Below are 10,114 nucleotides of genomic sequence, written 5' to 3' on the forward strand. Positions count from 1 at the left end.
TACCACCACATGGGCAAACTTAAGTTTACCAAAGGAGTTAATGTGTGTGATGTCCACTTGCCAGAGCTTATGAGGAGCAAGGCCTAGTGTGTTCACTCCTGCTTGTTGCAGTGGGCCTAATAGGGCAAAGGGTGCACAATTCTTGCAAGAGTGCACTAGGTGTTTGCACTGGCTCATTTTTAGCTCTGGGAAAAGCAATTTTATGTTGTTTGCTGACATGAAATTTTTGGTGTAGAATACGGACTTGTTCTAGGTGTCCAATGGAAGCTTTTTTTACATCTGGGTCACAGCATTTTGGGCTTGCCCTATCTGTCAGCATTTGGGCAATTTCGCTGTAGGTGTCCTATTTCCCGACATCCCCAACAAACTGGAGGGTCATTAGACTTCTTTGTGTTGTTTGTTAATGGCCGTAGTTAGGGCCTGTATGGGTGTTTCAGCAGGGTTTACCTCCACTCCCCAATTGGCCACAATGGACAGAAGCCAGAAGCCAGGAGCCAGAAGCTTCTTCCAGAGCCCTCCAACATGGATGCAGGGGTCCAAGGACTTGGGCCATCTTCTACTGTTTTCCCAGGCCATAGCAGAGAGCTGGATTGGAAGTGAAGCATCCAGGACTCAAACCAGAGCCCATATGGGATGCCAGCACTGCAGGCAGTAGCCTTACCCGCTATGCCACAGCACGGGCACCCACACTGGCTCTTTTGTTGGTGTCACTGGTCCAACCACACCACAGCACAGCAACTTGGGTTCCTTAGAGATGGCCTTTGTTTCCATTTTACTCCCAAAAATTTGCTTCTTGCCCAAATAAGAGCCTCTGTAGACACCAGGATGGAGGCCCCTGAGCTCTCAGCTTGCCTATCTGTGTAGACATATGACACTAATGTAGCAGTGTGGCCCAAGGCTGACACTGCTTCTTGGCAATATCTGCCTCTTGTCATTCCAGGCTTAAACTGTTCTGACATTCTAGTACTAGCAGATTGTGCATAAAGTGGATCCCAGAGTTAATACTGCGAGGAGACAGACTAATGAGGATATTTTTTACCAAAGGTAATGAAATACTGCATAATGTTTGCATTTTAACTATTGAGTTGAGGGCATCCTTTGGAAACTGAATGTACCAAAAACTCAGGACATTTTTGGAAATCGCATGCTTTGCTAACTTGGTGTCAATTTTTATACAATCATTATTTTGTGAGTTATATAAAATATAAAAATAGAAAAATAAGTAATAGAAATATTTTGTTTTATTATTCTGTGATAAGCAACTATTTAGGAAAAACTGATAAAAGTGATAGCTTGCTCTTTCTTACTTTGCCTTCCACTTAACTGAATCTTAATTTTAAAAGAAGGTCTGGCATTGTGCCACAGCAGGTTAAGCCCTGTTTGTGGCAGCAGTATCCTGCACTGGAATGCCTCTTCAAGTTCTGATTGTTCTGCTTCCAATATAGTGTCTTGCTATTGTGCTTGAGAAAGCAGTGGAAGATGACCCATATACTTGGCCTCTGCCACCCATGTAGGAGACCAGGATGTAGTTTCTGGATCCTGGCTTTGGCCTGGCCCACACATGCATGTTGTGGCTATTTGGGCAGTGAGCCAGTAGAAGTGAAATCTCTTCACCTCTCCCTTCTCTCTGTTGTTCTGCCTTTCAAATAAATCTGAAAATGTGACAGACTTTCAAAATTTAACATTGTATCAAAATGAGTTACTAAAATGCATTTTTCTCATATGAAATATCAGGAAATATTCTCAGTGGACAAAAAACATGAATGTAGAAATGAAATCAGGTGATTTTACTTTCAATACCTGGTTAAAATCTCTTGACACTAAAAAACACAGCAAAAAGCATTGAGGGAAGTTTGTGAGAAGATGTCAGGCAAACAACAGGCAATAAAACATTGAGATCACCAAGAAAAGAAAATTTGACAAGCAGTCAGTACAGCTATATGGGTTTCTGCTGGGAAAAATGACTTTTCAACAATACAATGAGCTGGATTCCAGTCAATACCTGTTGCTATTGAGATGCAGTAGTTACCATATCTGAGGACAGCAAGAACTTTCCAAAGAAGAAACTGGAATGAATATAACTGAACAGATGAAAACTTGAGAGCTGGATATGTAAAGTCCCCACAAGCCCTTGAGCATGAGATAATTTGAGCATCAATGAAGTGAAACTATATGAGGTTCACCAGAGAGTAACTGATCCTGAGGTGGGAGTGTAAAAATATATTTCAGATTATTTGGTTTGGAGGGTATCTAAGTTCTAACCCAAGTAAGACCTTGTTGACATATTATTAACATCACAGGCATGTAAGTGAAATACCTAAAGGCTGTACTTTATAAGTAAGAACCACACACTGCAATAATGCTTATTTTAGACCACTCTACAAAAAAAGTATGTTAAATAGCCCTGGTTTGATGTTAAGGGAAATAAAATGTTGGAGGTCAAGACCTTCAAAGCTAATAGTGTTTATGGAAAACTTGACATATAGTCAGGCCTACTATAGAAAAGCTGAAAAACCAAGACTAAACAAATTCAAGTGACAAGCCAGTAATTAGGCTACCTATTAGTACAAATATGAACATAGGAGTCAAATAAAACTGTTACCTGGTGAAATAATGAAATAACATTGACCAATCTTCTCACTGAAATCATATAAAATGCTGAATTCATGGCTTTCAAATTGCCCTTGCAAAAATATTGGAGTTTTAATCTAGAAGAAATGGACCAGCTAAAATAAACAATCTGCCTCAACTCGCATCAGAAGAAATAAATATCCTAAAAGTTTCTATATCTATTAAAGAAATTCAGTTAAAAGATCTTTTCACAGCAGTTGCTGCTTGATATGCCTGCAACCAACAGTGGACTACCTTGGTTCAAGTAACAGCTCCACTCCCAATTCAGACTCTCTACTGACATGCACACTGGTAGGTAAAAGCCAATGTCTAAAATTTCTGTGTCTCTATCACTCACATCAAAGATCTGGATTATACTAATATGGAGAGACCTGGGTTGTGTTTATGTCTCCAAACTGCAGGCTTCCTGAGTTTCAGCTGTTGTGGTCATTTGATGAATTGAACTGCAAGAGAAGAGACCTCTTTTTATGATTTTCACATAAATAGATAAAAAATAAATATAAACATAATTTAAAGATAAATTAATTCAGTAACAATCTCCTAAAACAGAAAGCACCAGGCCCTGATGGGTTTGCTGAAAAATTCTATGTAACATCTAAGAAAAAATTGCTGTAATTATTTATGAAGTTTTCTGGAAGATAGAACTTGAAGAAATGCTCCCCTATCCAAACCATACAGAGAGGGTAGAGGAAAATAATTTAAAGGCCAGTGTCTTTCTTATACATAGAGGCACATATTTTAAAATTTTTCATAAAATTCAATAAAGTATTATAAGAGTGATGTTTGATAAATGTATGGAATTAGTTCCAGATATTTAAGGCAGGTCAAACTGGTGGCAATTTAATTTCCCAAATCAATGGAAAAAAAGAAAAGCACAATTTTATCAATTTGATGAATACAGAAAATCCTGACAAAGTCTAACACCATGAGTGATGAAACAAATGGATGAAAAATTAAGTAAGAGCCTCCAGCCCAGGATGTCCTCAGGTTGATACAGTACATTTACACAGACCTCTCAGCTCACATTATAGAGAATGATAGAAAGCCCCAAGTTTTTCCACTAAAATGAGGAATAAAATAAGCGTGTGTCTTCACATCCAATTTTCAACATGTTACTGAAAGTCCTAAACAATGCAGTAAAGTAAGAAATAGAAATAAAATGCATACAGTAAGAAGAGACACTCTGTGGAGCAGCAAGGATTGCACAGACACACAGCAGCTCAGGGGACACCACCAGCTACTCCTATGGCTGCAGCTCCTGCAGTCCTCAGCTGGCAGTGAGGCCATCTTCCCAGAGTGAGTTGAGAGGATTCTGTACAAGCCTGTGCACCATTGATGATCCTGTCTGGAGACGAGATTTGTGGTCCCTGCTGACTCTCATTCTGGTGAGGTGAGTTATCCAGGGACTTAACTTTGTGAATGGAGGGCACATTGCCCCTTCCCCCACCAGGGGGGAAAGTGCCACCTTCTCATAGTAATGGGAGTAGAGGCTGCCACAGCTAGTGAATGTCGGGTTTTTATCACAGGGAGAAATCTACAATCTCCACTGACTTTGAGTCCAGAAAGAGGAGCTGGTGGGGGCAGGGCACCCATTTAGCTCAGGGAATGGAGAGTATGTTGCCTTCCTGCCCTATCCCAAGGTCAGGGAGAGAATAGGTCTCTGGATAGAAAGGCTCCAAGTGCAGAGAGTGGATACCCTACAGTCCGACTGCAGGAACCCTACACTCTGTGACTGGGAATGGAGGTCTTATGCTATAAGCCAGGAGGACTCCATGTTCAGGCTACATAGTGGACAGATTTTTGTGCAGTTTATGCACCTGAGTGAGTTGGGGGCAGGGTGCAGGCACAGAGAAGTTCATCTTGGCACAGAGAAGGGTGGAGGCAGTGACCACAACAACCAGGGGAATCATCCACTCTCTTCTGCTGAATACAGAGGAGAGCTACCATGCATATTTTGGGTGTTACCCTGGACTTTGACCTCACACACAAATGCTGACCAGAGCTTCCAGATCCCACCCAGCACACACCTCTAGATATCCACTGAAGGTGCAGGCATCTCCCTATTTTTAGGGGCACGTTCCTAAAAACAAAGACTTCAAAGGAGATATCCACAAGTGCTTCTCCAGATGTGTAAAAATCATAAATATAAGATATATTAACAAGGAAGACAATATGAAACATCAAAGAGAACACAATAATACTTCAATATTGGACTGTGAAGATGAGGATCTTGACAAAATGCCTGAAAAGGCATTCAAAAGACTTATTGTAAGATTACTCAAAAATACAGAAAAACAATTACATGAGTTAAAGAAACTGATGCATGCCACAGATGAGAAATTCATCCAAGAAATAGAAATATTAAAGAATAACCAAATTGAAATATTAAGAAATGAAGAATTCAATACGTCAAGTAAAAAATACAGTGAAAAGCCTGAACACCATTCTCAGTGGTGCCAAAGAAAGAATATCCATGGTGAGAGACTAAGGTTTTGAAATATCACAGTCTTGGGGCCAGAGCTGTGGCTCAGTGGGTTAATGCCCCAGCCTGAAGCACCAGCATCCCATATGGGTGCTGGCTCAAGTCCTGGCTGTTCCACTTCCAATCCAGCTCTCCACTATGGCCTGGGACAGCAGCAGAAGATGGCCCAAGTCCTTGGGTCATTGCACCCACGTGGGAGAACCAGAAGAAGCTCCTGGCTACTAACTTTGGATTGGCACAGTTCCGGCCATTATGTCCAACTGGGGAGTGAACTCTCAGATGGAAGACCTCTCTCTCTCTCTCTCTCTCTCTCTGCCTCTCCTCTCTCTATGTAACTTTGACTTTCAAATACATAAATAAATCTTTAAAAAAAAGAAATATAGTCTGGCAAAAAAAGAAAATAAATTCAGAAAAATGAAAATAGTGTTTAGTCTATGAGATACCATCAAGACCAAACTACACATGTCTTAGACATTCCCGAAGGAATGGAAAAACAAAGAAACTTAGAAAACTTACTGTGAAATAATAGAAGAAAATTTCTGAAATTTGGACAAAGATATGGACATTCAAGTACAGGAAGCACATAGAATCCCAGATAGACATGATTGGCAAAGCTCTTAATCACAATATAGAATATTCAAACTTTCAAATGTAAAACACAAGAAAAAGATGCTAAAAAGTACAAGCAGAAATGCCAGAGTATCTTTAAAAGAGCTCTATTTTGACAGATTTCTCAAAAACTCTACAGAAGAGGGTAGAACAGAGAGACATAGCCCAAGTCCTCAAAGAAAAACAAAACTGTCAGGCTAGAATACTGTATTAAATTATTTGCATTACCAATTAGCACCCATTTATAAAGATGCATTCTTAACATTGTTTGGTCTGTTGGAATACAGCAGAAAAATTAAAACACTTCAGAAATATTAAGCATCCATTTTTGCTACATATTAAACTGTGGTAACTAGACCACAGTACATAGTTCTGATTAATGTTTATTATCCATAAACTTGCTTTCAAAAATTATTCCAGTAATCTGGGAATTCTGACTATTTAGAGTTGAATGATCACTATTTTTATGTCAGAACAGAAAGCTAATCGTTAAAACTCGTTTTGCTAAATGAAAACTTAAGTTCACTGGCATAAAAAACACTTTTTTTTTGAGAGGTAGAGTTATAGACAGTGAGAAAGAGAGAGACAGAGAGAAAGGTCTTCCTTCCATTGGTTTACCCCCAAATAGCTGCTACAGTTGGTGCTGGGCCGATCTGAAGCCAGGAGCCAGGTGCTTCCTCCTGGTCTCCCATGCAGGTGCAGGGGCCCAGGCACTTGGGCCATCCTCCACTGCCCTCCTGGGCCACAGCAGAGAGCTGGACTGGAAGAGGAGCAACTGGGACTAGAACCCAGTGCCCATACGGGATGCTGGTGCTGCAGGTGGAGGATTAGCCAAGTGAGCCATGGCACCGGCCCAAACCAAAAACATTTTTCTAATGGAATGTTTATTTCCTACAGTAGCTGGTTTGAAACAAATGTACAGAAAAGAGAATCTATACTACCAGGAGATGAAATCATCTGAGAAATTAGTTTGTTTTTAAAGATTTATTCATTTATTTGAAAGTCAGAGTTACACAGAGAGAGGAGAGTCACAGAGAGAGAGAAAGGTCTTCCATCTGATGGTTCATGCCCCACCTGGCCGCATGGGCTGGAGCTGTGCTGATCCAAAACCAGGATCCAGGAGCCTCCTCCAAGTCTCCCAGGTGGGTGCAGGGGTCCAAGGACTTGGGCCATATTCTTACCTCTATCCCAGGCCACAGCAGAGAGCTGGATGGGAAGTGGAGCAGCTGGGCCTTGAACCAGCACCCATATGGGATGCCAGTGCCTCAGGACAGGGCATCAACCCACAGCACCACAGCACCAGCCCCCAGAAATTAGTTTTTAAGATTGGTCTTAATTATTTCAGAACACACTAGAATGTGATCTAATTATTCTTTTAATTATATACAGAAAAATAAAAACACAGAATGACTTATTACCTGGATTGAAGATTCTAATCACTGAACAGGTCCAAGTTTAGATTAATGTACAGCTACTTGAAATATTATACAGAAAGTTTTAAGTAATAGTTGCTTTCTCTTAAAGTGCAAATAGATTTTCAATACCATATATCTATGATTCAGAATGTCAAATTACAGCATTACTGACACACATTCTATGGCAGGAAAGCAGTATTTGGTCTGCGATGAAGGACAATCAGGCAAGAACATTTTTTTCTTGATACCCAGGGAAAAGTCTGTTCCCCAAAATAAAAGGGCCATTACTTGAAGAGAAGAATATTACTCTTTACTGACACTTAAAAGCATTATCCCCACTATTAGGAATAATGTAATACCTTCTCCCTCTTATGCATTACAATCATTACACATGAGAGCATATATAAAAACACCAAAGAGTGCATGGTGACTAAGCAACTTTGGAACAAATTTATAGACTAAGTCACACCATGCAAAAATCTCATTTCTTAACTGTTCATTCATACCTACATAAATTTTTCTTAAGCATACTGTTAAATTTCAAATAATATAATAAAAAATCTGACTGAAATGCTTAATTATTTTTCTAAATTCCAGTTAAGAAAAAGAAGCTAGCTGCTTCACCTATATTAATAACAGGTATTTTGGATCATATTTTACAAATACACGTATAGAAACTGATATATCACAAGTTTCCTATGAGGAGACATTATTTAGTCAGTGTCATAGGTGTGTAATTGTGAAACATTTTAACACTGCAAACAGAAGTTTCAAGGCTGAGTACAGGAAAAGGATTATACTGTATAACAATGATACTGGTGTATTTCTTTTTTTTAAAACTTTTATTTAATGAATATAAATTTCCAAAGTACAGCTTATGGATTACAATGGCTCCCCCCCCCCATAACATCCCTCCCACCCGCAACCCTCCCCTTTCCTACTCCCTCTCCCCTTCCATTCACATCAAGATTCATTTTCGATTCTCTTTATGTACAGAAGATCAGTTTAGCATACATTAAGTAAAGATTTCAACAGTTTGCTCCCACACAGAAACATAAAGTGAAAAATACTGTTTGAGTACAGTAGAAAGAATGGGTCATCAAAGAAGGAGGTACCTTTCTCTGAAGGGAGGAGAGAACTTCCACTTTGACCATGGCCTTGTCTAAAAATTATCAGAGTCAGTGATACTGGTGTACTTCTACACAGTCCTCTTAATGACTCAATCAATTGGAGGTAGGATTTTACCAATGAATTCCTTGACATCCATCATTTCCTGCTGACAGGAACTGTGACTCATGCCTTCATAGGCCTTAAAGGTTACACTGGCCAGATTTAGCAATGTGTTTAGTTTTTCCACAGTAAGAGAACCAAACATGAGTGGAACTAAAGAGTTGCAATCTCCATGGCACTGGAGAATAGAAACATCTCTATTAGCACCACTGATAGGACCCTGTGGAAATGAAGCCCGAAGTGGAAGCCAGCAACTGAGTGCAGTGACACCACCAGTTTCTGCTATGTGGTAAGAGCAGTATATTAAGCTCCTCCCTGAGGAAATCCTCCCAAAATAATTCTGTTAGAAGCAATGCTACTCGTCACCTCTTGATCTATCAAAGCCTTTACATTTTCTGTTGCTTGTTTAATTCCAGATTCATTCTCCAGTGAGCCTGGTGAAAGTCCAATATTATCAAACCAAAAAGGCATAGCCATGTTTATATTTAATGCAACAGGCACAATGGGTACATGCAGGCTGATATATCTGGCATGTGAACTTGTGCTACCTGCAAAGGCTTCTGCCCATCCATGTCCAGGATCTTCCAATCATGAAGGAAAATTACCACAGTGGCATCCTTCCTGGTGCAAGGCACTATGGCTGACAGTGGAGCAGGCATGGTATTACCAGACATACACAGACTAAGCCAACAGCATGTCAGAGGTGGAAGGGATGAAGAGTGTCTGGCCTCAGCCCAAGGGTCTGCCAGCAGTGAGTCACCAGAGCCCTACTTGGAGTATGCTCAGTTGTGTGGGTGCCAAGCCAGAGAAAATAGACTTTAATACAGAAACTGTCAAGGCCAATGCTGTGGCAAAGAGGGTAAGGCCACTGCCAGCAGTGCTGGCATCCCATATGGGTGCTGGTTCATGTCCCAGCTGCTCCATTTCTGATCCAGCTCTCTGCTATGGCCTGGGAAAGCAGTAGAAGTCCTTGGAGCCCAAGTCCTTGTAGACCTGCACCCAAATGGGAGACCAAGAAGAAGCTCCTGACTCCTGGCTTTGGATTGGTGCAGTTCTGGCCATTGCAGCCAATGGAGAGTGAACCAGCATATGGAAGACCTCTCTGCCTCTCCTTTCTCAGTGTAACTCTGACTTTCAAATAAATGAATAAATCTTAAGAAAAAGAAGGACCAGTGCTGTGGTGCAGCGGGTTAATGCCCTAGCCTAAAGCACCAGCATATGAGTGCTGGTTCGAGGCCCGGCTGTTCCACTTCCAATCCAGCTCTCTGCTGTCCTGGGAAAGCAGTAGAATATGGCCCAAGTCCTTGGGACCCTGCACCCACATGGGAGGCCGGGAAGAGGCTCCTGGCTCCTTGCTCCTGGCTTCAGATTGGTGCAGCTGTGGCTGTTGCAGCCAATCTCCCCCACCTGTGTAATTCTGACTTTCAACTAAATTATAAATAAATCCTTTTTCAAAAAGAAACCATCAAAAAAGACAAAATAAGGTCATTATGTAAAAATGCAAAAAATCAATGAAATGAAGAAATAGTGCTTTGAAAAATAAATAAAATTCATACCTCCTTGGTTGGAGCAGGCCAAAATTACCAAAATCAAAGATGAAAAAGCCGCTGCCTAAAGTGCTGGCATCCCATAGGGTTGCTGGTTTGAGACCCGGATGCTCCACTTATGATCCAGCTCTTTGCTGTGGCCTGGGAAAGCATTAGAAGGTAGCCCAAATCCTTGGGCCGCTCCACCTGCATGAGAGACA

The 10,114-nt window shown here is 40.8% G+C and overlaps 1 pseudogene; it reads right to left on the reverse strand.

Moving 5' to 3' along the window:
- Window positions 1-8,356: 8,356 nt before the first annotated feature.
- LOC149119371 (acyl-protein thioesterase 1-like) lies at window positions 8,357-9,041 on the reverse strand (annotated as a pseudogene).
- Window positions 9,042-10,114: the final 1,073 nt, after the last annotated feature.

Source organism: Oryctolagus cuniculus, chromosome Y (assembly GCF_051225735.1).
Source record: "Oryctolagus cuniculus isolate XC-2025 breed Fujian yellow rabbit chromosome Y, ASM5122573v1, whole genome shotgun sequence".
Lineage (NCBI taxonomy): Eukaryota > Metazoa > Chordata > Mammalia > Lagomorpha > Leporidae > Oryctolagus > Oryctolagus cuniculus.